The sequence below is a fragment of the Pseudorca crassidens genome, chromosome 6 (assembly GCF_039906515.1).
Source record: "Pseudorca crassidens isolate mPseCra1 chromosome 6, mPseCra1.hap1, whole genome shotgun sequence".
Lineage (NCBI taxonomy): Eukaryota > Metazoa > Chordata > Mammalia > Artiodactyla > Delphinidae > Pseudorca > Pseudorca crassidens.
In genome coordinates this window covers 45,270,277-45,287,112 of record NC_090301.1, presented here as the reverse complement: position 1 = coordinate 45,287,112, position 16,836 = coordinate 45,270,277, and the positions used below count along the sequence as shown (strand labels likewise).

The 16,836-nt window shown below is 39.1% G+C and overlaps 1 long non-coding RNA gene across 2 annotated transcripts; it reads right to left on the bottom strand.

The window, feature by feature from the left end:
• Positions 1-21: 21 nt before the first annotated feature.
• On the bottom strand, positions 22-15,512 carry LOC137226421 (uncharacterized). 2 transcript variants are annotated; one of them, XR_010944348.1, is made up of 3 exons: positions 15,276-15,512; positions 10,501-10,549; positions 22-107 (listed from the first exon to the last, which is right to left on the bottom strand). It is a non-coding gene; the product is annotated as an uncharacterized lncRNA (long non-coding RNA). The 2 variants fall into 2 exon arrangements; XR_010944347.1 differs by lacking the exon at positions 22-107 and adding an exon at positions 4,059-7,167.
• Positions 15,513-16,836: the final 1,324 nt, after the last annotated feature.

Here is a 16,836-nt window from a genome sequence, read left to right as displayed (position 1 = left end):
ATTCCAACTGCCAGAATGCTCCCAGCCCAATCATTTTGTTAGAAAATATGAATTCCTTTTGGTTGAAACTAGACATGGGCGTGGTGAAAGTGAGACTGAGAAAAAGGCTTTGGAGAGAAAAGAATTGAGAAATAGCTTTAGGTTATGGTTAGAAAAGGGAAAACAGATTTATATTCCATATGAAATATGTGTGAAATAAAAAGGCTGTGATAAGATAAAATATAATTTAAAGAAAAAAACTATGATAATGTGGGTACATTCCTCTTCACATAGAGTATTTGCCAATCATTTTAACATCAACCAAGCCTACTTGGAAAAGAATACTTTTGATTCCATACTGCAAAACAATTTGTTCTAAGATGAACACTGGGTCAATCCTATAATCAATAAAAAAATAAAAAACACAAACACACAGCAACAAAGCAGTCACCCTTCCAAGTGGCAGTGAATTGTATCTTTACCAAAAATATTTGGCAACATAGTCCCACAATGATATGACATAATGAACCACGGGTGTAATTGGATATAAGACATCAGTCTAAGAAACCATAGGCAGTTTATTTTTCCAAAATTACAACTACAGGATTATATTACTGTATCAAATTTTATAAAATCCAATTCTTAAGGTCACATAATACCTTAAATTTATATTTCTCACTATGCTCACTGTATATTTCTGAGTAATGAAAATTCCTAAAAAAGCTCTAAAAATTTTTATGTTTTAGAGCTCCAAATAATTTGTCAATCAACAGTAAGATATTTAACCAGCAATTAGAGTAGAAGGGTAAAAAAAGAACTAAATTATATATGAGGTACCATAATAGTAAAAAAAAAAAAATAATCAAAGCTAACAATTGAAAATACTTTATCATTTTCAAATGAATACCATGCCTGGTTTCTAAATTCCTATTTCCATGCTCCATTCTGTAATTAATATTATACCTGGCTACCAGAATAAAATTTTAAGAAAGTTGATACATAGTAACCTATTACCTATCATATCAAAATCACTCAAACTTAGCTATTTTTTTTACTAACTCTTTTCTCATCCTATAATTTGCTGCCTTCTTTTTTTCTCCAGTTAATGCATTTCAATTTTAGCATTTTTTACATTGTATTTAAATGGTATAAAAATGCTCGTGTCCAGCTCCATTCAATCCACTCCATGGATCAGCTTGTATTTGTCAGTCCCTCCATAAAAATGGAGGCTAGTGGGAGACTCTCACATTAATTTGTATTCATGCTGAGTAAAATCATAATCTAAAATATAGTTTTTATTATTTTATTTTAAAAATTAAATCCACAATAAATGATTCTATTTAAAGTTATCCAATCATGAATTTGGCAAGTCTTTCTTGAGGGGGGACCTTCAAGATGGTGGAAGAGTAAGACGTGGAGATCACCTTCCTCTCCACAAACACATCAAAAATACATCTACAGGTGGAACAACTCCTACAGAACACCTACTAAACCCTGGCCGAAGACCTCAGACTTCCCAAAAGGCAAGAAACTCCCCACGTACCTGGGTAGGGAAAAAGAAAAAAAGAAAAAACTGAGACAAAAGAATAAGGATGGGACCTGCACTTCTGGGAGGGAGCAGTGAAGAAGGAAGTTTCCACACACTAGGAAGACCCTTCACTGGTGGAGAAGGGGGGTGGGCGGAGGGGAAGCTTCGGAGCCACGGAGGAGAGCGCAGAAACAGGGGTGCAGAGGGCAAAGCGGAGAGGTTTCCCCACAGAGGATCGGTGCCGACCAGCACTCACCAGCCTGAGAGGCTTGTCTGCTCACCCACTGGGGTGGGTAGGAGCTGGGAGCTGATGCTCAGGCTTCAAAGGTCAAACACCAGGGGAGAGGACTGGGGATGGCTGCATGAAGACAGCCTGAAGGGGACTAGTGTGCCACAGCTAGCCGGCAGGGAGAGAGGGAAAAAGTCTGGATTTGCCCAAGAGGCAAGAGATCATTGTTTCAGGATGCACGAGGAGAGGGCATTCCTTCCCTGTGTGCCCACAGAAGGCAGAGCACCACCTAAGTGAGCTCCAGAGAAGGGTGCAATCTGCGGCTATCAGTTCAGACCCCAGAGACAGGCATGAAACGCTAACTCTGCTGCCACTGCTACCAAGAATCTTGTGCGCAAGCACAGGCACTAACCACACCCCTCTGTGAGCCTGTGCAGCATGCCACTGCCAGGGTCCCAAGACCCAGAGATAACTTCCCCGGGAGAGCACATGGTATGCCTCAGGCTTTGCAATGTTATGCTGGCCTCTGGTGCTGCAGGCTTGCCCCACATTCCAATTATAACTACAATACCCCTCCCTCTCCCAGGCCTGAGAGAGCAAGAGAACCCTAATCAGCTGCTGCTTTAACCCCCTCTTGTCTGGGTAGGGAAGAAACACCTGAGGTTGACCTACACACAGAGGTAGGGCCAAAAACAAAGCTGAACCCCAGGAGCTGTGCGAACAAAGAAGAGAAACGGAAATTTCTCTGTGCAGCCTCAGGAGCAGTGGATTAAATCCCCACAATCAATTTGATTAACCCTGATTCTGTGGAATACCTGAATAGACAACAACGAGTTTAGTTTTTAGTGCTTGTTATCATTGGTGAAATTGTTTATTGGTTTGGTTGCACTCTTTTTATTTTATTATTTTTTAAAATTGTTTAAATTTTATTTAATATTATTTTCTTCCTTTTTTTTTTCCTTCTATTTCTTCTGAGCTGTGTGCCGACAGGGTCTTGGTGCTTCAGCAGGGTGGCAGGCCTGAGCCTCCAATGTAGGAGAACTGAGTCCAGGACACTGGACCACCAGAGACCTCCCAGCCACATGCAATATAAATTGGCAAGAGCTCTCCCAGAGATCTCTGTCTCAACCCTAAGACTCAGCTCCACCCAACGGCCAGCAAGCTCCAGTTCTGGATGTCCCATGCCAAACAAGTAGCAAAACAGGAACACAATCCCACCCATTAGAAGAGAAGCTGCCTAAAATCATAATAAGTTCACAGAAACCCCAAAACACACCACCAGAGGCGGACCTGCCCACCAGAAAGACAAGATCCAGTCGCACCCACCAGAACACAGGCACCAGTTCCCTCCACCAGGAGCCTACACAAGCCACTGAGCGAATCTTACCCACTGGGAGCAGACACCAAAAACAACGGGAACTATGAACTTGCAGTCTGGGAAAAGGAGACCCCAAACACAGTAAGTTAAGCAAAATGAGAAGACAGAGAAACACACAGCAGATGAAGGAGCAAGATAAAAACCCACCAGACCTAACAAATGAAGAGGAAATAGGCAGTCTACCTGAAAAAGAATTCAGAGTAATGATAGTAAAGATGATCCAAAATCTTGGAAATAGAATGGAGAAAATAAAAGAAACGTTTAACAAAGACCTAGAAGAACTAAGGAGCAAGGAAGAAATGATGAACCACACAATAAATTAAATTAAAAATTCTCTAGAAGGAATCAATAGCAGAATAACAGGCAGAAGAATGGACAAGTGACCTGGAAGATAAAATAGTGGAAATAACTACTGCTGAACAGAATTAAGACAAGAGAATGAAAAGAACTGAGGAGAGTCTCACAGACTTCTGGGACACCATTAAATGCACCAACATTCAAATTATAGGGGTCCCAGAAGAAGAAGAGAAAAAGAAAGGGTCTGAGAAAATATTTGAAGAGATTATACCTGAAAACTTCCCTAACATGGGAAAGGAAATAGTCAATCAAGTCCAGGAAGCACAGAGAATCCCATACAGGATAAATCCAAAGAGAAACATGCCAAGACACATATTAATCAAACTATCAAAAATTAAATATAAAGAAAAAATATTAGAAGCAGCAAGGGAAAAGAAACAAATAACATACAAGGGAATCCCTATAAGGTTAACAGCTGATCTTTGAGCAGAAACTCTGCAAGACAGAAGGGAGTGGCAGGACATATTTAAAATGAAAAGGAAAAACCTACAACCGAGATCACTCTACCCGGCAAGGATCTCATTCAAATTCAGTGGAGAAATCAAAAGTTTTATAGACAAGAAAAAGCTATGAGAATTCAGCACCACCAAACCACCTTTACAACAAATGCTAAAGGAACTTCTCTAAGCAGGAAACACAAGAGGAGGAAAAGTACTACAGAAACAAACCCAAAACAATTAAGAAAATGGTAATAGGAACATACATATCAATAATCACTGTGAATGTAAATGGATTAAATGCTCCAACCAAAAGACACAGACTGGCTGAATGGATACAAAATAAGACCCTTATATATGCTGTCTGCAAGAAATCCACTTCAGACCTAGGGACACATACAGATTGAAAGTGAGGGGATGGAAAAACATATTCCATGTAAATGGAAATCAAAAGAAAGCTGGAGTAGCAATTCTCATATCAGACAAAATAGACTTTAAAATAAAGAATATTACAAGAGACAAAGAAGGACACTACATAATGATCAAGGGATCAATCCAAGAGGAAGACATAACAATTGTAAATACTTATGTACCCAATATAGGAGCACCTCAATTATTAAGGCGAGTGCTAACAGCCATAAAAGGGGAAATCAACAGTAACATAATAATAGTAGGGGACTTTAACACCCCACTTTCACCAATGGGCAGATCATCCAAAATGAAAATAACTAAGGAAACACAAGCTTCGACTGACACACTTAGACCAGCTGTTCTTATTTGATACTTCTAGGACATGCCATCCAAAAACACAGAATACCCTTTCTTCTCAAGGGCTCATGGAACATTCTCCAGGATAGATCATATATTGGGTCACAAATCAAGCCTTGGTAAATTTAAGAAAATTGAAATCATATCAAGTATATTTTCTGAGAACAACGCTATGAGACTAGATATCAATTACAGGAAAAAAACTGTAAAAAATACAAACACATGGAGCCTAAACAATACGTTACTAAATAAGCAAAAGATCACTGAAGAAATCAAAGAGGAAATCAGAAAATACCTAGAAACAAATGACAATGAAAACACGACCATCCAAAACCTATGGGATGCAGCAAAAGCAGTTCTAAGAGGGAAGTTTATAGCAATAGAATCCTACCTCAAAAAACAAGAAAAATCTGAAATAAACAACCTAACCTTACACCTAAAGCAATTAGAGAAAGAAGAACAAAAAACCCAAAGTTAGCAGAATAAAAGAAATCATAAAGATCAGATCAGAAATAAATGAAAAAGAAATGAAGGAAAAGATAGCAAAGATCAATAAAATTAAATATGGTTCTTTGAGGAGATAAACAAAATTGATAAACCATTAGCCAGACTCATGAAGAGAAAAAGGGAGAAGACTCAAATCAACAGAATTAGAAATGAAAAAGAAGTAACAACTGACACTACAGAAATACAAAGGATCATGAGAGATTACTACAAGTAACTCTATGCCAATAAAATGGAAAACATGGAAGAAATGGAAAAATCCTTAGAAACGCACAACCTTCCTAGACTGAACCAGGAAGAAATAGATAATATGAACAGACCAATCACAAACACTGAAATTGAAACTGTGATTAAAAATCTTCCTACAAACAAAAGCCCAGGACCAGATGGCTTCACAGGTGAATTCCATCAAACATTTAGAGAAGAGCTAACATCTATGCTTCTCAAACTCTTCCAAAATATATCAGAGGGAGGAACACTCCCAAACTCATTCTATAAGGCCACCATCACCCTGATACCAAAACCAGACAAAGATGTCACAAAGAAAGAAAACTATAGGTCAATATCACTGATGAACATAGATGCAAAAATCCTCAAAAGAATACAAGCAAACAGAATCCAACAGCACCTTAAAAGGATCATACACCATGATCAAGTGTGGTTTATCTCAGGAATGCAAGGTTTCTTCAATATATGAAAATCAAGCAGTGTGATACACCATATTAACAAACTGAAGGATAAAAATCATATGATCATCTCAATAGATGCAGAAAAAGGTTTTGACAAAATTCAACACCCATTTATGATAAAAAACTCTCCAGAAAGTAGGCATAGAGGGAACCTACCTCATCATAATAAAGGCCATATATGACAAACCCACAGCCAGCATCATTCTCAATGGTGAAAAACTAAAACCATTTCTGCTAAGATCAGGAAGAAGACAAGGTTGCCCACTCTCACCACTATTATTCAACATAGTTTTGGAAGTTTTAGCCACAACAATCAGAGAAGAAAAAGAAATAAAAAGAATCCAAATCAGAAAAGAAGAAGTAAAACTGTCACTATTTGCAGATGACATGATACTATACATAGAGAATCCTAAAGATGCTACCAGAAAACTACTAGAGCTAATCCATGAATTTGGTAAAGTAGCAAGATACAAAATTAATGCACAGAAATCTCTTCCATTCCTATACACTAATGATGCAAAATCTGAGAAATTAAGGAAACACTCCCATTTACCATTGCAACAAAAAGAATAAAATACCTGGAAATAAACCTACCTAAGAAGACAAAAGACCTGTATGCAGAAAACTATAAGACACTGATGAAGGAAATTGAAGATGATGCAAACAGATGGAGACAGATACCATTTTTTTGGATTGGAACAATCAACATTGTGAAAATGACTATACTACCCAAAGCACAATGCAATCCCTATCAAACTACCAATGGCATTTTTCACAGAACTAAAACAAAAAATTTCATAATTTGTATGGAAACACAAAAGACCCCGAATATCCAAAGCAATCTTGAGAAAGGAAAACACAGCTGCAGGAGTAAGTCACCCTGACTTCCAACTATACTACAAAGCTACAATTATTGAGACAGTATGGTACTGGCAGTAAAACAGAAATGAAGATCAATGGAATAGGATAAAAAGCCCAGAGATAAACCCATGCACATATGGTCCCCTTATCTTTGATAAAGGAGGCAAGAATATACAATGGAGAAAAGACAGCCTCTTTAATAAATGGTGCTCGGAATACTGGATAGCTACATGTAAAAGAATGAAATTAGGGCTTTCCTGGTGGCACAGTGGTTGAGAGTCCGCCTGCCGATGCAGGGGATATGGGTTTGTGCCACGGTCTGGGAGGATCCCACATGCCACGGAGCAGCTGGACCCGTAAGCCATGGCCACTGAGCCTGCGCGTCTGGAGCCTGTGCTCCACAAAGGGAGAAGCCACAACAGTGAGAGGCCCGTATACTACAAAAAAAAAAAAAAAAAAAAGAATGAAATTAGAACACTTCTTGACACCATATGCAAAAATAAACTCAAAATGGATCAAAGAACTAAATGTGTGGCCAGACAGTATGAAAGTCTTAGAGGAAAACATAGGCAGAACACTCTATGACATAAATCACAGTAAGATCCTTTTTGACCCTCCTGCTAGAAAAATGGAAATAAAAACAAAAATAAACAAATGGGACCTAATGAAACTTAAAAGCTTTTGCACAGCAAAGGAAATCGTAAACAAGATGAAAAGACAACCCTCAGAACCAGAGAAAATATTTGCAAATGAAGCAACTGACAAAGGATTAACCTCCAAAATTTACAATCAGCTCATGCAGCTCAATATCAGAAAAACAAACAACCCAATCCAAAACTGGGCAGAAGACCTAAATAGACATTTCTCCAAAGAAGATATACAGTTTGCCAACAAACACATGAAAGGATGCTCAACATCACTAATCATTAGAGAGATGCAAATCTAAACTACAATGAGGTATCACCTCACACCAGTCAGAATGGCCATCATCAAAACATCTACACACAATAAATGTAGGAGAGGGTGTAGAGAAAGGGAACCCTCTTGCACTGTTGATGGCAATGTAAATTAATACAGCCACTATGGAGAACAGTATGGAGGTTCCTTAAAAAACTAAAAATAGAACTACCATATGACCCAACAATCCCACTACTGGACATATACCTTGAGAAAACCATCAAAAAGAGTCATGTACCACAATGTTCATTGCCACACTATTTACAATAGCCAGGACATGGAAGCAGCCTAAGTGTCCATTGACAGATGAATGGATAAAGAAGATGTGGCACATATATACAATGGAATATTACTCAACCATAAAAATAAACAAAATTGAGTTACTTGTAGTGAGGTGGATGGACCTAGAGTCTGTTACAGAGTAAAGTATGTCAGAAAGAGAAAAACAAATACCGTATGCTAACACATACATATATGGAATCTAAAAAATGGTTCAGATGAACTTAAGGGCAAGACAGGAATAAAGACGCAGACATAGAGAATGGACTTGAGGACATGGGGAGTGGGAAGGGTAAGTTGGGATGAAGTGTGAGAGTAACATTGACATATATACACTAGCAAATGTAGAATAGATAGCTAGTGGGAAGCAGCTGCAAAGCACAGGGCAATCAGCTCAGTGTTTTTTGACCACCTAGAGGGGTGGGATAGGGAGAGTTGGATGGAGGTGCAAGAGGGAGGGGATATGGGGATATATATGTATACATATAGCTGATTCACTTTGTTATACAGCAGAAACTAACACGACATTGTAAAACAATTATACTCCAACAAAGATGTTAAAAAAATCTTTCTTGAAACGAATTATGTAAAGAAACACCATATAACAACAACAAAATCAGTGGCTTAATCATTCATTCGACTAGCATAAACTTATGAAGCCTAACTATATATGAAGCCTAACTCTATTGGAGGATATTGGAGGATTTTCACTGACTCTTCATTGAATGTCTTGCTTTCCCCTCTGGGTTTTCATGCCTTTTTAAAATCTATATAATAAACAATTATATATAATTTGTATTAGTCCATTTCTGGGATCTAAGAATTTATATTCTCCATGCATATGGCCTCAAGATGAGTATCACTGCATGCAGACATTTTCTTTTCAGAGGAACAAAGAATAGAATTCATCTTGAAAAATGAACTGCCCCTAAAGGCAGGCAGCTGTTTTCAGAACTCTATATTCCTAGAAATCATTGAGGTGCTAGAAGGCATTTTAATCTGGGTAAACTGATGAATTTCCACCTGTAAGCCTTTCAGTACAAGGGATGATATTTTTTAAAATATTAATATTCTTTTCTCTTCTGCATTTTGTGTACCTGATCTTATCTCTTGAAATATTTAAGATTTTTAGAGTATGAATGTAAAGACAGTGTTAATATACTGCTTCTTATATTCAAAATAGGAATTTCAGTTTCTTTGGGGGAGGGCTATTTTTCTTCATTAATCTTTTGCCCTCTTCTTTCAATATGATCAGCTCAACTATGGCAGAAAATATATTAAAATAAGAGGCAGAGATTTGAAGTCGTTTGATGTTGGTCAAGTCATTTAATTTTCTAAGACTCTGTTTCCCCACATGTAAGATACAGGGATTAAACTAGAAAGTTTCTAGAGTTTACTCTACGAATTTATTTTTTATTTTTGGCTGCATTGGGGCTTCACACGGGCTCTCTCTAGCTGTGGTGAGCAGGGGTTACTCTTCATTGTGGTGCACAGGCTTCTCATTGCGGTGTCTTCTCTTGTTGCTGAGCACGGGCTCTAGGCATGTGAGCTTCAGTAGTTGCAGCATGTGGGCTCAGTAGTTGTGGCTCATGAGTTTAGTTTCTCTGTGGCATATGGGATCTTCCCAGACCAGGGATCGAACCCATGTCCCCTGCTGTGGCAGGCAGACTCTTAACCACTGTGCCACCAGGGAAGTCCCAAGAATTATTAATTAGACTTGTTGAGTTTGCTATTTACACTTTACATGGAACATGATTACTTTAGGATGTGTCTACATAATGTCAAACATTAAATCAATTTAATAAAATTATTTATCCAGTCATCCAGATGTTTTGTCTCTTTGACACCAAACATCGAGGAGAACTGGAATTTGGACATATTTGACCTGACATTTTAAGCACCACTGCATAGGCCTGGCCAATAAATATATTAGTTTGTATCTAGTTCCCAGTAAACATTTTTATATGTTAATGAGGTTCTTCTGTCTAATATCCGGTTTTGAATTACAACTATTTTATAATTTCTCAAGAGCTGGTTGAAATTTGAATAAACCACCAGAAGCTTGGTGAGCCTAGTTTACAGAAAGACTTATCTCACTAACTGATTCTATGAATACCCTAGCTGAACTTGAGGATGAGACAGGCAACCTGGTTTCCTACAGAAGTTTTGATTTTTAATTTTGGAATGCTTGGAAGAATCAATTCCAATGCTACCAATAACTATAACTGATATTTAGCAATTCATAGGTCTATATTCCTCATCCACGCATATCTATTCTTATTCTTTAGAGCCACAGCTTGCTCATTCTACCTGATCATTCCTTATTGATGATAAAACACATTTGGTCACCATCCTCCCTATAAAAATAAGTGAAGTACTTGAAGATGCTTCCCATTAGGATATCATCTTCCAGATGCTTTGTGTACAGGATCTGTTTTATTTTTCAACTTAAAACTTATTTGCCATTGTCAAAGTGTGGAATGTGTTTGGCTGGATGTACAAGATAAATAATTATGATTACGTGGTCACCATACCTTAGGGTTATTGGAGGAAGCCTGGATGCAAATAATTAAAGACTGAAGACTGTTTGGAAATGAGAAGAGAGTTTAGTTTAGTTACAGTGAGTCCAGGTAGTAAAAAATCACTATCTATTATTTCTATTACAGTGGTTAAAAAAGACTATAACATTTTCATTTCAAAAATTAGGACACAAAGTTTCAAAAGGGCTAAAGTAACTGTCCAGCCATACAAATAACTGTCTGCACCAGAATTCAAACTCCGGTCCATCTGTCTCCAAAATCCATGTATTTTCCAATACACAATATTGCCACTATACCAAAAAGGTCAAAGGACCTTTATCTCACATGAGCTCCACAGATTTATTTGAACTGTTTTGCAAAGTTTTAAAAAATTATTTTAATTATTTTAACAATCCAGATTTCTGACTTCTCCAGAAAAAGTCAGGAGTTCTAGAAACACTGACCCCACAATTAGGGAGTTAAATAATGTATACTTCCCTGTAAAATAGACATATATTATCCAGTTCACCCTAGTCCCCACCATCCTTTACTACCTCCCTATCAATGTGTGTGAATATCTATTGTATGAAAATATTAAATATTATGCCATTAGATAACTAGAATAACACCCAGTTTAATTAACTTACTTAAATTACATGCATAGCCTCATTTAAATGCATGAGACAACAATTAGATATTAAAATAGGAGAGGAAGCCAGAGTTGAAAAATAGACACATTTAAACGAAGTTTTCATTTAACTACCATCAAATTAATGAACATGGTGAGAATCTCCCTTCAGTCCTAAATAAACATTTATTTATCATTTTAATCTGCTTGAAATATAACTGCCCCAATTCAGATTCACACAAATGGTAAGAAAAATGTATCAAAGACATTGCATGATTTGCACACAAAAAATGTGACACATAGGCGGTGTTGGCTGCCATCACATTCAGATGGAACACATGATGCTATCTAATATATGAAAATCATTCCACTCAAAACAATGTGATCACAGAGCCAACATCCTCTTGCTCCCCTATAAGACTATGACACATATACATCTGTCACCCAGCTGTGTAATCCAGATTTTCTAAAAATAAGAGATGCTCTTTTCAAATAAAGAAATCTTAACAACATTAATTTTTTGGATAAGTGTTTTGAGCCAGACAAATTCCATACCAGATGACAAGTCTTATCCTTTCAATCCATTATGGTTTTGCCATGAATCCAGAAAGGTTAAATGGCATTATAAATTAATAAATGTTGTTTTACTAGTCTTCCCTAATAGGTCTTGTAAAAAGATAACTTAGTCTCATAAATACTTGGCAGAAGAGTCAGGTTGTAGGAGGTAGTAGAACCATACAACTTTGAACTTACAAAGTTCCAAGAAGTAAAGTTGTTATCTGGAGAATCCACAAAAAAGCAAAAGAAGTAACAAATGGCATTTAACATTTTGTTTGCTTAACACATTTTATTGTGTGCCTATGTTCTAGACACTGGGCCATGCATGTTAAAGAAAACCAGACACGGTCCTTGCTCTCATGCAGCTTGCATTCTAGTGGAAGGGAAAATCATTAATCCAAGAATCACATGTAAAAATGTTCTCTGCCAAATGTTATGAAAGAGATTTGATCTGGAGGCAGGTGACCTCCTCAAGGAAATGAAGTTTTGCACTGAAATCTGAAGGACAAGTAAGTGTTAACTATGTGAGGAAAAAAATTGGGCAGTTAGCGTGAAATCAATGGAAAGCTTTTGAAGGGTTTAAATGGGAAATAGGTTGATTTACATTATGAAAAGATCTCTGACTACCATATGAAGAAGTGATTTGAAGGAAGGTAGATTGGATGTAGGTAGTGGACTAGTGCAGTTACTAGATGTATTCGTTATTTATGCTTGTGTACCAAAGTGTAATGGCTTAAAAAGCAGTCACCTATTATCTCACAGATTCTGTGGGTCAGGAATCTGGGTATAGTTGGGTTCTCTGGTTCTAGCTCTCTCACAAGATTGTAATAAAGGTGCCATCTGGAGCTGCAGTCAACTCAAGGCTCAACTGGAGGAGGATCCACTTCCAAGCTCACACATGTAGCTGTTGGCAGGATTCAGTTCCTCACTGGATCTTTAACGAGAGCCTCAGTTTCTGGCTGTTTCTTGGCCAGAGCTATCCCTCAGCTCCTTGCCACTTGGGACTCTCTATAGGCCAACTCACAGTATGGCAACTGGCTTTCATCAGCATAAGCAGGTCAGACAGCAAGAGAATGAGAACAAGACGGAACTCCAAGCTGTTTGGTAACCCAGTCTCAGATGTGATATTTATTAGCCACCAGGTATAGCCCCAAGAGAAGGTATTATACACACACATGAACACTTGGAAACAGAGATCCTTGGGAACCATCTTTGATGCGGCCTATCACAGTGGGCAAGAGGCAATGGTAGCTTGGATTAGGAAGGGATGGAGATAAGTGTGTGGATTCAAGAAGTATTTATTTAAAGAAAAAAATGAAATACATTTGATGATAGATTTTTATGGGTTAAATTGTGACCCTTCCCCCCAAATTCATATGTTGAAGCCTTCCCCCAGTACCTCAGGATGTGATTATATTTGGAGACAGGACTTTTAAAGAGGTGTTAAGTTAAAAAGAAGCCATTAGATTTGCCCCTAATCCACTCTGACTGCTGTCCTTGTAAGAAAAGGAAATTTGGACACCAGGGATGCATGCACACAGAGGAATGACCGTGTGAAGATATGCAGAATGGTGGCCATCTGCAAGCCAAGGAGAGTTGCCTCAAGAGAAATAGAACCAGCAGACACATTGATCTTGGACTTCTAACTCCAGAACTGTGAGAAAATATGGTGCTAAAGCCACATAATCTATGGTATTTCATCATGGCAACCCTAGAAAACTAATACAATTGTCAACTCTGGGGATGAGGGACATGGAAATGCCAACAAGTTTTGCTAGGCTGTTTAACAGAATAAATGGTGATGTTCTGCCCTGATAGAAAATACTAAAATAGGGTCAAGTTTGGGCATATTCTTTTACTTTCATTAAACAAGTATTTATTGTTCAACTATCATGTTCCAGGTGTTATTCTATGCCCTGGGGATAGAAAAGAGACAAAACAAGTGGTCACTACCTTCATGGAGCTTACATTCTATGTAATGCATGGGTCTGCAGTTCAAGAGATCTGAGGTGGAGATAGATATTTATGAATCATCTGACCAAAGGGATGATTAAAGCCATAGGTGAGCATGAGATATATAGGTAGAGAGTAGAAAGTAAAAACAAACCATCATAAAAAGGGAGAGCATAACACCAAGTCTTGATACACTCCAACAGTGAAGGCTGATTATAGGGGAATGAATCTACACAGGCGGTAAGGGGAAAAGGAGGAGAGTGGGAAAAAATTTTTTCACATAAGCCAAAGGAAGAGAGTGTTTAAAAGCAGAGGGAATTGTCAACAGAGTGGAATGCTGGTGAGAGCTCAAATGAATTGAGAAGTAAAAATATGTGTTGGATTTAGTGCCATGGAGGTCATTTGTAAGGTTGGTGAAAGCTGGATAGGTAGAGGGTCAAGACTGAAGAGGGTGGTGAGTAGAGAGTGAGAGGTGAGGAAATGTAGATAGGAAGAAGAGTCACCTCATCCAAGAAATATGTGTGTGGATGGGCAGATAGAAAGAAGGAGCTGAGTGAGTGAGAAGAGGATGAATCTACGCAAAAAAAGAAAGGTTAGCAAATCATGTGAGATAGCTAGGTAGCTAAGTAGAAGAAGAGCATAAAACTCAAAGCACGGGTGATGGGAAGGACTGGCCCCACCATAAGAGGAAGTGGAGCTTCTTCAGTCTGAGATGTGAGCAGATTGTATGGTGGTATGAGGCAGAGGCAGTATGAATAGCGGTCAAAGACATAGACTCAAATTAGAGGCCTGACTACCTGAGTGAGGATCTATGACTCTCCACTTGCGAGTTGTGTGACCATAGGCAAATTACTCAAACTCCCTGTGCTTCAGTTTTCTCAACTATAAAATGGTGATAAAATTAATCTTTGTTTCCTAGGGCTGTTATAATTATTAAGTTAGTTAATCTATGCAAAGTTTAAAGATTAGTGTCTGGCATACAGTAAGCATTAGGCATGCATTTATTACTATTATCTTTCTAAACTAGAGGTAAGGTGATCTGTTGAGGGTGAGGGTGAAAGAGGAGGGTTGGAGGTTTGGTGACAGTAAAGAGGGTTGGAGATAGGCACTGCTGAGTGGAAAAGTAGTCCAGAGATATAGTAGGATTGTTGTCAATGTTGGGAGCCCTTTTAGGGTTGAGATTGTGAATTTGTAGTATACCCAGGCTGCTCTATTATGTGACCTTTTCAGCAGTTTTTAGCTATTAGGAGAAGCAGTAGAGAGGGTAGAAATTTGAGTACAACCACTCGGGGTTTTGTCTGACAGACTGGTAAGACAAAAAGACAATAGAACAAGGGAGTTGGAGCTTATTGACAAAAACTGTGTGAACTGTGTTCACATTAGGCTGGATAAAGAGGGGCATAAAAGAATGAGATTGATGTTGGATTTGGACAAAATAGAGAGACCTCTTTCACAATGGCCACAGATAATAACAAGGGAACATCTTGTTGGTCAAGATGATTATCTTTTGGCTCTGATTTAATCCCACTCTGTGTCAGTTAAAATAGAACTTAATGTTATCCAAACAAACAACAATGGTGTGAGGTGATGTTGTCAAAATGGTGTCACAGAACCTCTGTCTCCCTACACAGATCAATAATTAGCTACTCACCCAATAAATGCAGCTTTGGGAGAGCTCTGGAGTCCATTCAAGAAACTTCAGCAACACACTGGAACAAAAAAGAACAAAAACAAAAAACTGAGAATGACCGCACAAAAAGAGAGGAAGACAGCTTCATTTTGCCTGAATCATTCCACGCACCAAGCTGGCATTGCTCAGCACAAAGAGGGAATTTCTCAACTAGAAATCATTCCCCTTGTTAGGAAAGGAAGAGCAGGGTGAGCAACTAGTTTCCTCAGCCTTTTGGGGAACTACATAAAGATCTTGCTTTGGTTTCACCCTACCCAGCAAAGTTGAGACATATAGAGACAGCTAGGAACAAAGAAGAAAAGCAGGGGTGACCAATAGCAGCCATGCAGGGGGAGAGATCATGGTTCCCAGTGACCTGTTCTACAACAAATCCAGCAGCTTTTGCTACTGAAAAAGCCAATGCCCGGCACAGTTGCCACAGACCTTCTGCAATGTTCACCAGCTTTCACCCAAGATATTTGCATTCACTGATGCCAGTAGCCTAGTCCCTCTCTGTTCCCTCCCTCCACCCACTCCAACTGGAGCCTGGAAACTATACTAGCAGCTAATCCAGGCCTCTGTAGCTGTATGAGTGCAAGATGCAGCTTAGACTCCCACAACTGCCATGTGCATGCTCGGACTAGCCCCTCCAGCTGTGCACTGGCCTCTAGTGCTATGTGAATGCCCAGGGGGAGACTGCAGCCATGGGAGAGCACGCAGACACCCAAGGACCCTACAGCTGCTGGTGGGCCTGGATCAGGCCTTGTTTTCTCTCACTGGCCTGCACCACTGCACTAACCTGCAGCTAGCCCATCCAGCTATGCATCTAAACACACCCAGCTATGGAGAGACCCAGCAAGCAAGGTAGTACACACCAACAACAAGAGCCCCTGAAGCTGCCAGTCAGCCCATGGTTGGCCTTGGCCCTTGCTCCTACACTGGCTCCCACCACTACATGTGTGTCTACAACCAGCTCCTCCTACTACAGAGGAACCTGCAGCTGGCCCCATAGCAAGTGCGTGCACACCACTGGCCAGGGTCACCACCCCTGCCTGCCCTGTCCCTTAACGATGAGATCTGGAAGAGCCACTGAAGACACCAACAGCCCTTGCAGCCACTGAAGGCTTCTTGCAGCACTTGCCAAGGACTACACAGTTGTTGATGCTGCAGACCTCAGAGGCCTGAGCTAGAGAGACATTAAGCTCCTCCAGTTCAGTGTCACCACATCTTCCTGCACTTGGCACCTTGTACCACCAGACCCAGGGTCACATCACACTCCAGCATGCTAACACCCACTGAAAGTCTTCTCTCACTGAAGTCAGTTCATAAGACACTTGCACAAGGCTACAGGGATCACAAAGAATCAGAGAAACATTACTCCACCAAAGTAATATAGCAAACCTCCAGTAACTAGCACTAAAAATATGTAAATCCAGGAATTGCCCAATAAAGAATTCAAAATAATCATTCTAATGATGCTCAGAGACCTATAGGAAAACACAGATGAAAAATTTGACACTACCAGGAAAACAATACAAGAATA